General features: G+C 47.3%; 1 pseudogene; it reads left to right on the top strand.

Annotated features, from left to right (window-relative positions):
- Nucleotides 1-15,518: 15,518 nt before the first annotated feature.
- LOC144094829 (uncharacterized) lies at nucleotides 15,519-16,489 on the top strand (annotated as a pseudogene).
- The last annotated feature ends 1,971 nt before the right edge of the window (nucleotides 16,490-18,460 follow it).

Below are 18,460 nucleotides of genomic sequence, written 5' to 3' on the forward strand. Positions count from 1 at the left end.
AGAAGCAACGTAAACAAAAACAAAATCAAGCAAACACGGGAGCCGGTGGCGGCGACAGCAGCGGTGGGCGGACATGAAAACGTGAATAGACTTCCGTCCGGCGCGCATTGCATGCGGCGGCGACGGCGCTGGCGAATGTATATGCGCTCTGCTGCTACAACACGTGTGCCATGCATGGTATATACGGGCAGCGAGCGTGTCTAGGCGGCAGGCGCTCCGAGGACGCCTGCGTGCTGGCCTGCAGGCTCGCTGGAGCCAAGCAGGCCCACGGCCAAGGCGCAAGCAAGGCGGACAAACTATCGGCGGCGGCGCGGCGGTCCACCCCCCGTTCCGAGCGCGCCACCGGGCGAGCCAATGGTAGCCGCGACGCTGTCTTTGAGCCCCCTATTGATTGGACGGCGCGCAAATAACGCGGGATTTCCGGCACCCCCGCTTCCACCCCCCTCCTACCCCCGACAACCTTCGATGCTGGGCAGTAGTTCGCCGTCGAAGCCTCAGGGAAAAGAAACTGCATACAGAGGAAGGAAGCACAGCGGGAGGGAGGGGGGGGGGGGGGGGGGGGAAGCAAGCGAAAAAGAAAACAGGAGGACGGGCGCTGAAAAAAGACTCGGAATGGCCGGCCGGTGCACGGAGCAGTGGTCGATCCCAAAAAGAGTGACCCGTGTTCTGCGTGAAGATAAAAAAAAAGTTATCTTTCATCCTTTTTCTTTTCTTTGCCGATCGTGGCTGTCGTCACGTGGGCACTCCCACAGTGCCCGCTGTGCTTACGTGCCAGCTTTCCCGCGTAGCAGCGGCACCGTTGGTGAGTGCTTCCAGGTCTCTGTGCGCGAGAGTCGGGCCAATGCGTTGCGTGCCGGGTTTGCATGTTGTTTGATTGCCTGGAGCAACTCTGCTGGCGCTCTAACTTCGGCATCGCAGCTGCAGCCGGGTCCTGCCGTGCTGCCGCCATGGAGACATCCGTTTCTGAAGCTATACGTACGAGCTGGAAAGGGAAAGACTTCTAATTCGCAATTTGTGCTAAACATAGAGTGTGCGCCCTGCGCTGTGCAACTCCATGCTGTCGTCAAGCCACACACACACACACACACACACACACACACACACACACACACACACACACACACACACACACACACACACACACACACATATATATATATATATATATATATATATATATATATATATATATATATATATATATATATATATATATATATATATATATATATATATATATATATATATACACTATTCTCGTCTACGCTTTCCATCTCGCTTGCTTTGATCAGACTTCCTGTGCGCTGGTAAGCACGCTCATGCGAGATACATGCATAACTAGAGGCTTACACGCAACTACAACGTTCACTAGACTATAGATCAATAGATCAGAAGCATAGCAGTGAACTCGTTAGACCTTGTCGCCAGATCACAATTGTCTTCCTTCTTTGCGCGAAAAAAAAAATGAATAAAGAAGAGTCTTTTTAAACTGTCAACGAGAAATGATGTGCACACGCTGTTTGATGTCTCTGATACTGGAAAGATAAAGAAAGATGAACACAGTGAAGCCGAACCAGTGGGTACACTCAGAGCGATTTTTCGCCATTTCATGAGCGACGACAACCGTTAACGTATACGGAGTGAGTCGAAGTTTGGCTAGCGAAAAGACTCATTGCGGAACGAGGCAGCCCTGTGCAGATTTCAAGTAATAAAGTTTGAGCCCTCGCGGAAGCAAACAGACGAACCGAGCAACGAACGACTTGATCGATGCCGCCGGGAGGCATCGAGTAAACGTTGCCACGATCACGGCAGCGCCAGAGCTGGCGCGCCAATAACGACGTCTTTTGAGGTTAAGCCAAGTGGCGAAACGGCTTTTAATACATGGAGATGTTATTAGCTCCAAGCCCTTAGGAGAGGCTGTATTGTGGTCGTGCTTGGCGACCAGAACTTCGCTCCACCTGAGGGGCAGCTTGGCAAAGCATGCAGAATCTATGAAATTTACTCACGCTATATCTGCATACATACGGCGCGCAGTACTAGCCCTATGAAACGACCCGAGTATAAATTCTGTCCGGACGCCATTTCTGATTATGAACTTATACGTTTTGCTTAATTTTGATGCTTATAAATACGTGTTTTCCTCCACCAAGACCGTGTCAATCACTACAGCAGGAAAGCGCAGTGAATCAAGACACCTTTTACAGAAAGTACAACTAGGCCATGGGTGTAGGCTTAAATCCCATGGCTGGCGTCACTTTACTTCCGCCTACTGTTTGCTTCGTTCATTGCAGTGCGTCGCTGTATTTAAGCTTAATGTTAGAGACGCCCAGTCCGGCTACATAGATTGCAGGCCAAGCTCGATGCAGAGGACAAAAGCAGCTGTGTTTTCAGAAACTCACTACGACGTCCATTGATAGGGGTAGGGTTTGGTTTGGTTTATAAGACTTTAACGTCCCAAAGCAACTCAGGCTATGAGGGACGCCGTAGTGAAGGGCTCCGGAAATTTCGACCACCTGGGGTTCTTTTACGTGCACTGACATCGCACAGCACACGGTTCTCTAGAATTTCGCCTCTATCGAAATTCGACCGTCGCGGCCGGGATCGAACCCGCGTCTTTCGCGCCAGCAGCCGAGCGCCATAACCACTGAGCCACCGCGGCAGCCGATAGGAGTAGGGGGCGCAGCACAACGCATTAAAGCAGAACTATTTACTTTTAAGCGCTCTCATTCGTATAGTTTTTGCCCCGTACACCGGAGGGTAAAAATGGCTGTGGTTTAGCTCTGGTTAAACCTGGAGTGACGCGATAGCTACAGCTGGCCGAGTGGAACTCGCTCACTCGAATTGCAAAGTCAGTCTTTCGCCGCTCCGTTTCGCTGGGTGTTCCTTCTTCGTTTTCGTCCCACTTGACCCGGCGCATGCGGACAGCTGTTGTTGCTGTTGCGCGCCGCGCCCAGCAGCACCAGCTGCTCCGCACTACGTGACCAACCACGTGACCAACAGCGCCGCCACGGAGCTCAAGTGATACCACGCTGAAGGGTCGAAGAGGTAGCGTAGTGTAGCTATCGCTACAATAAATGTTTAGATTAAGCTGGAACACTGACGTGGAGACCGGAACGCGGTGGCAAACCTCAGACAACGTCGTCACACGACCTGCTTTTGCTCTCGCAGCGTTGTTTAACGGCCATGCACTGTAAAAAGAATGGCTGCCCCTTGGCAGCTGGTTAATTTTCCAGACTGGACCAAAAGCTCCACGCTTCATGACCTTTGTAGTTTAGTTTATAGCTTATGGGGGTTTAACGTTCCAAAGCGACTCAGGCTACGAGAGACGCCGTACTGAAGGGCTCCGGAAATTTAGACCACCTGGGGTTCTTTAACGTGCACTGACATCGCACAGTACACGCTTCATGATCTTTTGCAGTCTTACACGTTCTGCAGGTATTCTAAAAAGCAAATCTTTTAATGAAATAATAAGACATTGCTATGTCAAAGAAACTTCGACGAGGATTTGCGGGCTGTCACCAAATTGACAGCACACGTCCCGGATAAAAAATCGATACTACCGCGAATAAAGAAATTTCGATCTCTACGAAAAACAGCAAGGATCAATACCGGCATGTTTTGCCGCTGAGAATTTTCACATAAAAGGAATTAAAAACAATCCACTACTGGCAAATTATGCTTGCAAGTAAGCATAAGCAGACAAGGGTAGGGAAATGCGGGGTATGGTCGGAAAATTTTTAAACCCTTAAAGGTGTAACGTTCTTATTCCATGACTAACACCATATGAGACTTCACCCATACCTTGAGGGTGTTCAGAGACCATAAAGGTGCTTACGAACACCTGACAATGTGGGACACCGTTTTACGCCTCTAAGGACGTAACAATTTTAAGAGAGATATGATATTCATATAAAGGAAGCCAAGTCAATGAAACCAAGGAAAGCGCAGAACGTTCTATGTCGCCTGCTATGGACGAAGTTGGCGCTTGTGAACCCTTTCAAGATCAGATTAGCGCATCATAAATACCCCTAAAGTTTGACAGCCGCAGCATCAGCTTACTAGGTAGAACACCGTACGCAACTTACGGATGTCTTGTGTTCGGATCCCGCTGGCGGTATGCGGCTGTTTTTTCTTCTATTTTCTAATTATTTTCGAAGCATAAGATAATTGCCCTGATAATTTGCCATTGATGAATTTTAAAAACAAAAAAGAACATAGACAAAATCCCGTAAGTTTTCCTTGGTTTTGGCTACCGTTGACTAGAAAATTGGTTTTTGAGGAAAGGAAATGGTGCAGCACCTGAACCGCGCCGTAAGAAAAGGGATAAAGGAGGGGATGAACGAAGACAGACAGAAAGAAAGAGGTGCCGTAGAGGAAGTCTCCGGAATAATTTCGACCACCTGGGGATCTTTAACTTGCACCGACATCGCACAGCACACGGGCGCCTTTTGCGTTTCGCCTCCATCGAAACGCGGCCTTCCTTCAAGATTAGAGGGTAAGAGATATACCCTACAGATGAAAAGTCTTCCTAAGTTCTGCCTTGAAAGAAAAGGAACTTTTCTGGCCTCTGCGGTGTCAGTTCTCTTTTTTTTAGTCCTGCAGTGTTCCCAGAACGCATTATATGACGTTAATTACCGCAACATACTACCCCAGGAACAGATCAACGCGGATGGCGCAAGGATCACACTAAACACGCGCCCCATGCCGCGAGCGACGCGGACGATGCCGAGGCGACAGCGCAACCCACACCCGTCACTGTCTGCCACCGCGCAGCTGCCGGTGACGTCAGAGCCTCACTGAGCCCCATCACGCGCTACACGCAACAAACACTGCCGTCGCTCTTACGCAAACAAGAGCGCGTGCGCACGGCTCCCTCGCACACCGCGATGGCGTGGGCGCCTCCCGCATTTCCACACAGCGCAGGCAGGGCGCCGGGAAACGCTGCTCTGCCGCTCATTTTTGTGCATTTTTATTTCATACCCTCATCTCGCTTAGCTCGTTTGCCTCATTTCCGTCCAGAGCGCCAAGCCGTATACTTTTTCTTGCTGGTTTACCGCCTCTCTTGTTTTCTTAGTATTTCCTATGAGCCGTCCGCCGTCTCCGTACCTTGGTGCAGGAGAAGCTCACACGCAGTGCACCGCAGCAAGTCCGGAGAGAGGAAGGTAGAGAGAGAGAGAGAGAGGGGGGGGGGGAAGGGGAGACCCATCGCCGTCCGGCGGCGGCGGGAGGAAGCTCAAACTTGCCAGTTTCCTGTGTGGTTAAAGGCACCCCGCGGTCGGAAGGTGGCCGAGCCGCAGGAACCGAATCCCCGGAATCCATTAATCCCCTTGTTTAACTTGGCCCTCGGCTTACGTCGTCTCGGGAACCCGCTCGAGTGTGTGCGCTCTCTTTAGCGCATTTGCTTGGGCGCGTACATATGTGTGCGCGCGCTCACCACGGTGCTTTTTTTTTCCTTAGATTTTTTTTCCTCACTCCGTATTCTCCTCCGTATTTTCTTTTTCTGCCGTTTTGCGCAGTTGCAGATTTCGGAGCCATAATCGGTGTAGAGAAGGGTGTGAAGTTCGACTCATTTGATGGTTATAAAGAAAACATCAGCCCGTCCATTGAATGTGGCTAGCCATCTTTCTTACGACGAACAGCTCTCAGCCGCTTTTCGAGTTCGATGCTCGTCATCTTTCCACCTGCGCAGTCTGGTTGGCGAGCTACGAATCAACAACGCCGCATGTACCGCATTACGATCTTTATTCTCATGTGCAATTACAGCACTGTAGAACTCGTATGCGGCACAAACTTGCAGCCATTCTGTATAAGGCAGGCAGTAACGCGCATAATTTGGAAGGAATCGCACACAGACAATTTTACAAGCAGCAGCCACATGTTCTTATAACACGCACATTAAACAACGCTCTTCATTCAGTTCTGTTCACAACCGGAACATCAGCTCACTACAAATGAATGCTACCCACACCACTCTAATGAAATATCACTTCGTCTGTGAGCTTGTAAAAACGTTCACACACAAATTTAGAGCTGAAATCTATTGATAATAAAAAAAGTCTGAAATTAAGCAAACAGAAACCAAAGGCACTGAGGTAGAAAAGCAAAATTAACACATTTGTAACAGAAGGAATAAAATCGTGAGCTGCATTTATTTGTGTGCTGACGTCCGAAAGTATATTCAGTTAATTCGTATTGCATGGAGTTAAAGTAGGCTTCACGAATTTTCAAAATATTTTGCCACCATTGAATTTGCAAACTTCATGCAATTTCCGCCCACAAATTTTCAATAATACTGCTTCCCCGGTATTTTACTGAACGAAGACTGAACACAGCCCTTACAAAAACTTCTTTAAACAGTCTGTAGACTGCCCATAGACTTCTGTCTACAAAGTCTATAAACTCTCTACAGACGAACCCTGGAGAACAGTCTATAGGCAGTACAAATACTATATATAGTCTATAGACAATCTATAGATTTATGGCCATACACTTTTAGTAGACTTTTTTCTATAGACAGTCTATAGACTATAAGTAGACAAAATATCTATAGGCAGGCAATACAGTCTATAAGAAGTCTAAAGACTGCCTACAGACCATTCTTATAAAGGTAGTTCCGCATTGTTTTTCGCTTATGGTGTCAAGATAATTTCTCAACTGAAGCTTACCTTTGGTTCGTGCTGTGTTAGACCCCTTATCGTTCTAATATCATCTTTGCACGATAATTTCCCCTGAACTTTTTCACTAGTCTCTATGAGTTGAACAAAATTATTTTTAGCCATGACTATCCATACAAACACAGTGTCCTACACTTTTCGCAGGTCAGTAAGTAAGCCTATGCATTTTTTTTATTAGCGTAGCGAAGATATTCAAAATGATGTTATTTGCAACAATCGACTTATTTCTTGGCCGAACTGTAAACAATTTTTCTTAAATTATTATGCTACAATCGCTTGAGCCGTAAGCCTGTGCTCGTGATATTCTTAATTTCCTTAACACATATTCAACACGGCTACTTGACAAAATTTTGCCACAAAACTCAATAACTAAATGCGTGGTTCTGGTGCTGATTTGATTGCAACACACGAGGATTCAATGAGATTTTAAATACGCAACGTGACAAAGCTGGGCTGTGCGTACTGCTTCCGGGAGCACATCGGCATTGCTTCTGTCTGACCGACGAGCATGAAAACGCTTGCCGTATAATTGCATTAGGTTACTTATGTTCCCTTGACGGTCATTAACTGTGTTACTTGAGTGATTGTTTTCATAATTCCAATTCTCCAGACTGGAGTGGCTGATTACCACTTCCGTGCAGTTCGCAAACTAAAGCGTTCCAAATTCGTTCTTCGCATCAGCAAAATCATTCATGTACAGAAACGTACATGTTCAAGCTCCGGGTACATGTACATGTATGAGCTCCAATTGAGGTACAAACAGGGTTACTTTGCAACAGGCTACATAACTCGGACTTTTTCTTGTAATTTCCTGCACGAAATGGCTGTTTACTATTGGCGCTAGTTTTTGTTCGAGACATAAAATTCTGGATATTGTTGCTCATTATACGTTCATAAACAATGTGGAAATGAAACGTGCACTAAGAACTATTTGCGAAATAAATATTTCTTTTACTTACAGAAATTATTTTATCCCGTACTCTCACCTCGTGTGCTGCACTTCCGTGTCCATGCAAGCAAGACCTTCCTTCCTTTGTAAGTTCCGAAAGCATTCATTCAATATCATATCGAACATTTTAAATGCACCAGTCTCTAGGAGCAGTACGTCGCCATCGCGCGTAGCGCTTGAAACAGTGATTACAATAAGTTAGCACCTGTATTTTTGCCTCTCGCTTACAAAACGCAGTTACCAAATTCATCATCAGATTAAGCTGCGTTACGAACAACAATAGTTAAAGGGGCTTAAATTCGCAAGTTAAAGGTCATACCATTTCGTGGTATCTAAGTGCGCAGCCAAGCACTCGAGCCACGTTAGAGTGAACTTTTCTGCCATATTTGTTGAAATGACAGCTACAAAAATTCTGGAGCATCCGCTATTTGCCATCGTGCAACTTGTATAGGTCGTCTCCGCTGACAGGCGTCAACACGGACTCAATGAGATTGCACGTGTGGAAGTTCGCCAAATCAGGCAGAATTTTTAAGCCTATTTTGCTGCGTCGACTATTTCCTGATGACCGTTCTTTCGACTGAGAGCACTATAGGCACTTCTGCGAGCAGTGGTGTGCCGAGCGCATGAATCTCCAGAACTGCTGTGAACTGAGGGATGGCATACAGCTTCTTCGCGCTGCGATGTATCTCGAACTTGCCGATGATGGCAGCTCTTTTTTTGTTGTTGTTGATGGGTATAGGTGCCCGACGTGGGAGAACCTTGAAATGCAGGGCGCCAGTCTTCCAGGTATAGAGCTAGGCTTGCTAGCCCAGATTGTGCCTTCTTCGGTTACTCCATCTGTGATCTTCCTAATACTGCCCCTTTCATGAAATCTGCGGAGGGCCGGGACAGCTTACATTTAGTCGCACAACGCCGCCGTCGTCAAAACCGAGCTTTCCTCGTTCATCGGCAAGATGACGCAAAGAGTGCATCTCCCATGCATTCTTCTGAGTCAGCGTATAGGTTTTTCGCGTGACAAGTCGGGCGATGACGTGCTTGCTAGGGTCACGTGCCCGATGGTAATGCCAGTCGATAGTTCGCTGGGCTGAACTTGATGTACGCGTTTGTCTGAGCGTACGCCAGTTTGATGCAACTGCGCAGTGACGTAAAGACGATCATGAGACGAACATACCTGGTTCCGACATCCACGGTTACACTAGTGATTTTCCACTGATCAATACAACAAACTAATAAATAAATATATAAAAACATTTCCCTATGGTTTCCTCATTCAGTGCCACTTGGCTTTCTTCTTATGTGTGTCGTCTCGAGCCCTTAAATAAAATGATACGTTGAGCAGAGCGCCCAATAGCCAGCCCTCCACTATTAATCTGGTTTCACATAGGTCGCCGCTAGTAGCTGGTACTGAAGTGAAACTTTCCAAAAAAACGTTTGGTTAATAACTGCAACCGTCTTTCAGATAATACATCCCCAAAGTGTGTGAAACAAAGTTGCGGTTAAGCTTAAAACGCTGCATGAGTAACAGTGTTGCATAATTATGTATCTTGAACACCTTCACGGCTATATTTTGAACACCTTCACGGCTATATTTTGAAGGTTACCACGTGGAACCGGATGGGCTGTTTGGTCCAGTTGAGCTAGGCCTAACGCAAGGTTCCACTACCCTAAGCCAACATTGCGCGCACGCACAACCAGTCTTGCGGTTTAGGGTCTTCACATCGTGTATCTGGCAAGCTGACCATTAGCATCGTTGTCCGTGGAAAACGCCATTACTGGTCAGCGACTTTCCCGTTTGCGTCGACGACGCCATTTCGCCTCACAGAAAGTCCTCCCTGCAGCTACGACTAAAATAAATTTAAAAAGAAGGAGAGACTCAGGTGCTCCTTTCTAACAGTGGCATAATGAGGCCCCCACACCACACCCGCGCGATAGTATCGGCGCGCATAAGCAATCCAGCGAAACGGCGCGTCCGCCTCTTTGCACGCATGCCACCCAGCAGAAGAGAGGCATGCATCCGTTTCGGCGAAACGCCGTGAACGCAGCAGGACCGCGGCGCGGCGCATGCCCACCGCACAGGATGCCGCCGGCGGCCGAGGGCCCTCATTAGGTATTTTCCGCACGCGTTCCTATAGCGCAGCGAGTGGTGCAAAGCAGCAGAAGTAACAGCAGCAGCAGCAGCCAGCCAGTCAGTCGGGTGCGCGGACCCAAAGGCGAACTCGCGGGATCGCTGTAAGAGACCTAGGTATGTGCCGCAGAACACAAGCGGTCCACGTGCGCGGTGCGCAGAGGACCCACCGCGCGCGAGTGTCCGGCAGGATGGAGGGCCTCGCTGCTTCCCCAGCTTGGCTCTGTACCGCGTAGCATTGTTTGTTGAGTTGGACGCCCCGACGATCTCCCAGGCGTCCTCCCAGACTCACACGAAGAGCAGAGCGGCGGGTGAAGAAGAAGTGTTCCCGATTCCGCTCGGCAGATGCCAAGTTTATAAATGGTCGCGCGCCGCGGCAGTGACGGCCCGCTCCTTTGTAACGGCAGTGGGCTTTGATAGAGCGCCTGGCAGGGAACTGCGCCGGACCGGCCACGCGCGAGCGTCGGCTCCGTGGCTACTCGGACTGCCGCCTTCTTTGCTGCTGCTGCCGCTGCGGGCAGGAGGCGGCGAGCCCGAACCTACATATCTGCACAGCAGCGTGCCGAATACGCGGAGCATATCGCTGCCTCCCTCTAGCCCGAAATCCTTCGCTTTGACCCGTGCTGCTGACCCTTGTACGCAGCGGCGGCGCTGGTCATCTGCAGCTCATCGTGCGCTCACCATTACAGGGGAACCGAGAACCCCCGAAATATTGAATGGTGCAGAAAATATCGAAGAAAATAAGCTTTTACTAGCAGTAATACGAAATCTATAAACTGTTCACAGAAGTGTACTGCGACTTCAGCGCCGTGTGCTCCATGGTGTTCAACAAAATGTTTTCTCTGTTTTTTTTAGAACTCTGGTTATTCAGTCCTAGCTTTCTCTATTTTTCACGGACTAAATTACCTAAACCGAAGCTTTAATGATTACAGCGGCTTTATTCTTGCTGATCTGTCGAAGCAGCGTTTGCAAATGGCGCCGGCCAGTAGTCCGCGGTTTGTGAGACCAGTTCACATGGTGCACTGGTTGTTCCCGAATACTTCCTTGTTTTGGCGTGTGTTATCAGCCATGAGCATACGTGCAGTGGTGCGCCGTTCTTTTGTCAGACCATGGCTGTGACCTTCACAGCCATGGTGTGATTTCGTTCAAAACTCTGGGCAGCATTGAACTATAAATGTGGTAGTTTGGGCAAACACTAACGTGCTTAAGAACGACGAGGGACCGATGATGGTCAGGTTCAACACAGTCATGTGTTGTGATTGCAGGGCCTCATTACTATGTCTCAGAAGAGCTAATCGGAGATTGGATACTCTGCAATGTCTGAAAAGGCAACGTGTCAAGGAGTGGATGTGGTTAGAGACTCTCCACAAATCTATCCGTTGAAGTGTTAAGGCCGAAGAGTCTGCCATCGAAAAACGCTCGCACGAAAGATTAGAACGCAAACCACTCGCACTTACTGAACAAGTTCGATGCGGCAGCTCCGTCACTTGCAGAGAACGGTATAGACGGCGAAAATCATGTAGATAGTTCTAAGACACGTATTCGTGCCTCCTTGACGGCGGCTCGAATCTCGGTGGCTGATTATGACAGGACGACGACTACATATTACGCGACAGCGGAAGGAGGTCGTTCTGCTGAAAACCCGACGTCGCCATCCGTCGTTAGTGGGAAAAAATCTCAGAAGTTTGGAATGAATCCAACGAATCGGGGGAGGGTCCAAATGAAGCCGAAATTGGCGGAGTGGTACCTCTAATATGAATCCGAAATTGGCGGGGTGGTACCTCTAATGAGGGTATTTCACAATATAGAAGTAATTCGTTAAAAGAAATCAGTCGGCACTAGGGCTCGAACCTCCACCCTCTGCGTACCAGGCGGGCAAGTAGCGCATAGGCCACGAATGGTCGCTGGATCAAGCGTGTTAGAGGGGCGCCTAGTGAACGCATTGTGGTGTGTATGACTTAGCACAGCATGTGTTTGGGATGTGTACTGCTGACGTTATAGTAACTAAAAGAATAAAACCAAATATAAATATACTAATAAGGTTCAGAAATTGCGCGGAACGAAAAGGCGGTCTTACGGTGCTTCATTGTGCCGAAAGTGTGTATGCAGCAAAAATGAGAAAAAAAAAAGAGAAGAAAAGGGGAGAGGCGCTATCGCGTCTACTGTTAAGGCGAAGTTTATGTGCCCTTTTAATTTTTATAAGAAAAATTGGCGGGCGGTCATGAAACCTCATGCGAGAAAGCTGTTTACTCTTGATGATTACTTTGATGCATTAGCTCTAATTAATGATTTTATGCGTTGGTGGTGGTGGGGTAATGAGGCGACTGGTGCCTCTGGACGGCGGCTGGTTTTTCCACTGCGTCTTCGAATTTGATTTCCCCGTGGATTTTTCGTTCACCTGCTTCGTGGGCTTCTAGCGGTTGGAGGCCATGTGATAGGTGGAGGTATAGGTTTGTTGCTGGTGGGCGGAGCGCGGTGCTTGTGGAGGGTGACATGGGATGGGGTGGTTGGATCGAGGGTGTCGGTGAGTAGATGGGCATCCCCCTACAATCTGAACAGAAAGGTGTAAGCTGAAAGGTGTAAGCTGTCCTCTAACCCACTCTCATTTATAAAATGCAGTGCACTAGAGGAGAGTTTACTCCCTTTTTTACACCCATATAGGCATAATCGTGTTTAGAGTGCAGCCACGACGATTCAGTGGGGAAGTGACTGGTGGGTGGTGCTTTTGGGGGACGGAGGCTTCATTCGCCGGTCTTCACACAGATAACGCCACATATTTCGCAAAGTGTCACTGTTAGTGCATTAGCTATAAAAAGCCATCTCTGCTCACACTCCAAGTGATTTTTTGTCCTTTCGGACGAAAAGAGGCACGGGGGATGGTCCTTTCGGGACGAACTGACTTGCCGAAATTAGATCTTCTAGACACTAATTGTAGAGGGTATTAACGTTAGACCTGAATTTTGAAGACCATTCGGAGTAGCGAACGAGAAAGGCGTTTGGCATCGTGTCGTTTCCCTGCAATTTCTTGAGCAACAAAATTAAGCAGCAAAGACAATTAACGCACTTTCCTCGATAACGTTCATTTCAGAGATGGCAGAAATAAGTGCCAAAGCGCCCAACACTGGACACTACACGACCACCTTTGGCAAATACAGAAGAGAACAATGATTTAGTGCTTCAGCAGTTTGTGCTTCATTCATTACAGCGACCTCGTTTATGCAAAGAATAGGTACAATTTCCGTTGCGAGGATGTCGCCAAAATTTAGCAGCAGCAACAAAAGAAAAAAGATTTTCAGTGACACGCTTTGGAAATTATTTTCGGCTTTCTTAATTTGCTCTTTCAGCATTTCCTGCACGTTGCATAGTTTAACTGCGGTAGGTGAGGAGGGATGTCGGTTGTGTTGTTTTATTAGTTTTCAAAAGTTCCCTCTTTAATCTCATTGTTTCTTTTGTCATCGAGAGAATAATGTTCTATTGCTTTTTGGATTGTTTAAAAGGAACGTAGTTTTTATGCATGCTAGAACCTAGTGCTTCAAAAAGCACCGTAAATAGTCAGCTGTGTGTTCGCTTGAGTAGCCAAAGGAGGCGGAGACAGCGTATGAGCTCTTAAGTATGTTTATCATATTAGCATCGCTAGAGCCCATGAACACTGCAACTAATCGCTAATTTTCATGCAGGTTGCAGATGGAGTTTATGTCCAATGTCAAAAACACGAAGTTTGTGTTATTTTTGGTATGGCGTTGTGAACACGACGAGACGAACACAGGAAAGAGTAGGACAACAGAAAGAGCGCAAGGCGCTCTGAAATTCCTTCGACTGCTTCAATTCACTGGTTTCCGCGAAGGATTCCATCGTTAGTGAGAAAAAGGTCAAGGACTAAGCCTGTACATTTCTGAACGCAGGCAGATTCTTTTACCAGCTGGTTCAGATCATGAAATGAATAAGATCAACGAAGGGATCGAGGACACTATACGCCTCTTCACGGGCTCATAGCCGCCAGGGGGAGCCACAGCGCCGCAAACCGGATGGACACCCAGGAAACTTCCGGTCTCCCCGCGAAGCGAGCGAGCGAGCCGCAGGGTCGAGGCGAGTTTTTCTTTTGTGTTTGTAGCACGGCCAAAGTACGGCGCGGTCGCCCTGTTGCATTATGTTTTCGGGTGGAAAAACATCTTCCGTGACCCCATCACGACGTGGACCGTGCTGTTGTGTGCCAGGTTGCAGCTTGCGACCTGGAACCAACCTCCTGTCGCAGGTGCGCACTTTCAGGTTTCCGGCAGACGCCGAGCGTAGAAACGCTTGGATAGCAGCAGTTCGGCGGGACCGATGGATGCCTACGAAAAGCTCCCATGTTTGTTCTGCTCATTTCGTTCAAGGTGAGAACAGATTTATGATGTCTGCTTGTGCCGCAGCTAATTCCTGCACGTCTTATGTGCGCTTTGAGATTGAACGTTGACTGGATTGAACGTTGCGGGTTGGCAATCGTCGCGATTGCATTCGCCTAATCAGCGGCTGCATCTCTAGCAGTAAAAATTGCACTGTGAAGTAAGGAAACACTGTTTTGCGGTTAGTTGTGCGTGCAAGGCGTCGTTTAGCCATTTCCAGGGCAATTAGCCAGCTTGTGACGCTTGCAGTGCAGTTTCGATCATGCAGCAATGCGAGTGTGTGTGATTTACGGGCATTTAAAGTCCCGAAGTAACTCAGCCTATGATAAACGGCGTAGTTGAGTGCTCCAGAATAATTTAGACCACCTGAGGGTTTTGAATGTGTACTGAATTTGCACAGCACACGGTCGCTTTCTAGACGCGTGTCGCGTCAATCAAAACTCTGCCGCTATGGCCGGGATCGAACCCAGGTATACCAGCTTAGTAATCGAGCTCTTAGTTGATGCTTAGTTTATGAGCGGCACTTTTTGCTGCGATGCGGGCCCAACAATCTTATTGTTGTAATGCCTAACTCGGTTGGTGTTCTTTTATGCGCATATCTGGCGCGATTGCTCAGGCGTCTGTTGCTAACCTTCTGGTCGTGTGTTCGATCCCGTTCGCTGCATCAACTTTTCTACAGGGACGAAATCCAAAAACGCTGGAGTATCATTCGATGCACTTTTTGTTCTACTATTCTCAGCGGCTGGAGAAATTCATTCGATCGCCTGCAAGTGCTGGTAAAAAGAGTAAAATGCTTCCAACTCGCTTGATTCAGTATTTTTGTGCAGTTTCTTACTTACAAATGCCGAACGTAAAGTATGTAATCATACCAAGAAACCCTTAGTGTTTCTTCCTTTTCCTAGAGAAGTCCTGGGCAATATTGCTTTGGTCCATTTCAGCGTTTTTTTTGTTTTTTTTTGTTTTGCATTTGGGAGTGCACATGTGGCTACTAATTTTCAAACATTCTTTTCTTTCTTTAGGTAAACCATCATCTGAGCCCACACATCCCGACTATATCCCCTCCATATTTCCTTATCGTGCCTCGGGAAATGTGGCCCAGAAAATTTCTAGGTTCCAACGCGCTGCTCGAAAGGATGGATTGAAGGAAGCATCCAGACCTGCTGCATGTAATCCTGGGCCAAGTGTGCTTGACTGTGGGCTCAACACGACTGGCGCAGGACAAGACGCGGATGATACTGCACTATCTGCGACTGCAACTGTTTCCGTGGTAGAAAATTGCCACATGGAAACAGAAACTGATCTCAGCATGCAGAATATATCCCATCTTATTGAAGAGAATGGCAGGTTTAAGCAGCGTTTGGCCTCTCTGGAGGAAGAGTGTTCAGCAGCTAAGCAAAAGGCTGCTGAACTTGAAAACAAGCATACAAACCATGCTATTATAACCAAAGAAGTGGTAATGCAGTCAGCCAAAACAGTAAAGTTTTACACAGGGTTTGTATCCACAGCCATGTTCACTGCTTTCCTGCAGTTTGTGCTGTCAGCATGGAAGCCGTCATGTGCCACATGGCTTGATGCAGAAACACAACTCATCATGGTACTCATGAGACTTCGTTTGTGTCTCCTTACCCAAGATTTGTCATGCCGATTTGGCATCTCAAATGGCACTGTCAGTTCAATTTTTCATGCATGGCTTGATATTCTTGCTGCAAACATGACAAAGTTGATAATCTGGCCTTCCCGACAGACACTTCAAGCTAATCGGCCAGCGGCGTTTCAGGACCCTTTTTTTGATGGTGTAACTGGCATCATTGATTGTACCGAAGTATTCACACAAAGGCCGATATTAATGACAGCAAGGAGCCAGACATATTCTCATTACAAACACCATAATACAGTAAAAATACTAGTTGTAATATCACCTTCAGGAGCAATAACTTTCGTATCAAAAGCATGGGGAGGCAGGACGCCTGACAAAGAGATTACTCTACGCAGTGGTCTCCTAGACAAGGTCAAGGAAGGGGATGTTTTTCTTGTTGACCGAGGATTTTGATGCGGTGAGATGTTTGCTGCACGAGGTGCAACACTTCTCATGCCATCACTGACTAAGAATCGTGCCCAGCTACCTGGTGCTGAGGTCACAACGTCTAGGAAAGTCTCTAGCGTGCGCATCCATGTTGAAAGGGCCATACAAAGATTGAAAGTTTTCAGAATTTTCCAGACTGTGCTGCCTTTGAACTTCGTGAAGAGGACTGGCGACAAGAACCTCGCAACCATAGATAAAGTGGTGGTGGTGTGCTCTGCTTTAGTTAATCTGCAAACCCCTATCATTAAGAATTCTCAGCGCAGAAGTGCTTCATAACTCTCTTCCACGAAAGTGCGGTTCTGTGAGGAAACATGAATACAGACATGCTGTGATAGAACAGCAAGTGCTCATGTGTGTGTGACCATGCTTTTCATTGCATGTATTTATCTTTTCTACTACATCCAATGTGTCTGCACTGTGTGCACACAATAATTCATGTTGTTGATGTTGCCCACATTGATCTTTTCACATTTGTTTATTCTATTTTCTTGCACTCTCTGCAGTCAATTACTGCATACTGTTTGACTCAGTTTTTAGGTATTTCCTGTTGCTTGTTCTCACATGTTGAGAATTGGGCTTTTTGTTTTCTGCTTGTATAGTTATTCTGTCCTCAGAGCAGGTGTTCAAATTTTTACTTGCTGTTTGCTTCTGTATCAGTTTTTTTTTATATATTCCCTGCATGGGACGTGAAGGCGTACTGTATTTAAAATCTATTATATTTGAGTTTGCACATCCGACAAATGCATCCGACATTAGTCCTTGAAGTGAACATATTTTGTCAAACAAGCAGTGTTTATCTGCCTTTCGAGTGTGATAAAATATAACACTTGGGGTGTTCAGCAAAAAAAAAGAAAAGCTTGTGCTTAAGTTGAGATGCTGTAAGCTACAGGGTTAGCCTTGAGGTTTCTGCCTACAATTGCTCCACCGTAGCGGCGCCTACAGTAACTAAATTACATAATCTGGCACGAGCGCGACCTGTATGCGAGGCCACCCATTGGACATTGGAAGCGTATAGAGAAGCCTCTGCTGCTCAGATTATGCAACAAACTTAGACCGCTAAGACGCAAAGCATCAGTAGGGAACCCACACTCTAACCTTTGAAGGGCAGATTTTTATTCCGGCAGGATAACAACAGGTTGAGCCGTACAAGACCCTAGCTTCTTGAGAGCTGCCTGAATGGCAACGCTTTCAGCTGTTGTGGAGGACACGACTTCAGTAAAGCGAACAGACCCGGTACACTTCAAAGAGGGAATGTGAAAAGCAGCAGCACTAGCTCCTCTGGCCTTGTCCTTACTCATCAGCAGTCTGCCCATTATGTTGACATGCAGTGCAAATCCATTGTCGAGGTGTGCGTCTAAGTTTTACACACTTGAGGTGAAACGTTGCCTCACAGAGTGAGCATTCCACAATGTGGCCCAACTTGGTGCCTCGGCAGTGACATGTCTTCTTTGCACGTTCGATTTGACTGAAGATGTGCATTGACTGTAGTTCCGGGAATATGTGGGTGAAAAAAAAGTTTGCTGCCTTGAGTTTAGTAGCTGCCCAAAATGTCTCGTCAAAGCTTATGATTTCTTTTGTTAGAGAGGAACTTGTAAATACCACAAAATATGCCTGACACAGCCCAGTTAGAGCCATTTGAGCCTGAATTTGTGTGTAATAGGCATGGTTATGCTTGAGCTGCAAGTCTTCATTCAGATATTCCAGTTTAGTTAAGCCCTTCGTCAGTGAAGCATCTTTCATAGTTGCAGGGCATTTCACTTCTAGTACTGATTTTGGACAGCATGAACAAGACACTAGTGCATCTGGAGGTGCTCCAATAAAAGGCATGCTCCTTGCAATAAAAAGACCACAGTCTCGAAGACTGAAGTCCACATGTTTTTGAGACTCCGTTTCTATAAATGCCTGCACAGCTTTCTTCTCTGTCTCGGAGCCCCACCGCAGGTTGGAAACTTGAGGCGTCTTCACGTATCCCATAATCTCCGCAACAAGGCCTGCTGCACCTGTGCTGCATGCTGCGACACGGTGCATTACAGAGGCAGTGATCCTCCCTCGACGTTCTTGTAACCATCTTGGTGACCTTGCTTGGCCTCGAGTAGCTTCCTCAATTTCACTACAGCATGCAGCTGTCAGTTCCACTTTTTTTTCCCTCGTCTATGTCGAGGTCTTGGTATATTTCAGCAAGGGGCGGTTTCGCAGAGAGTTGCTTGCATCTGCCCACTCGTACAGGTTCCAGGGCAGCTGTCTCAG

Source organism: Amblyomma americanum, chromosome 6 (assembly GCF_052857255.1).
Source record: "Amblyomma americanum isolate KBUSLIRL-KWMA chromosome 6, ASM5285725v1, whole genome shotgun sequence".
In the NCBI taxonomy this organism is placed as follows: domain Eukaryota; kingdom Metazoa; phylum Arthropoda; class Arachnida; order Ixodida; family Ixodidae; genus Amblyomma; species Amblyomma americanum.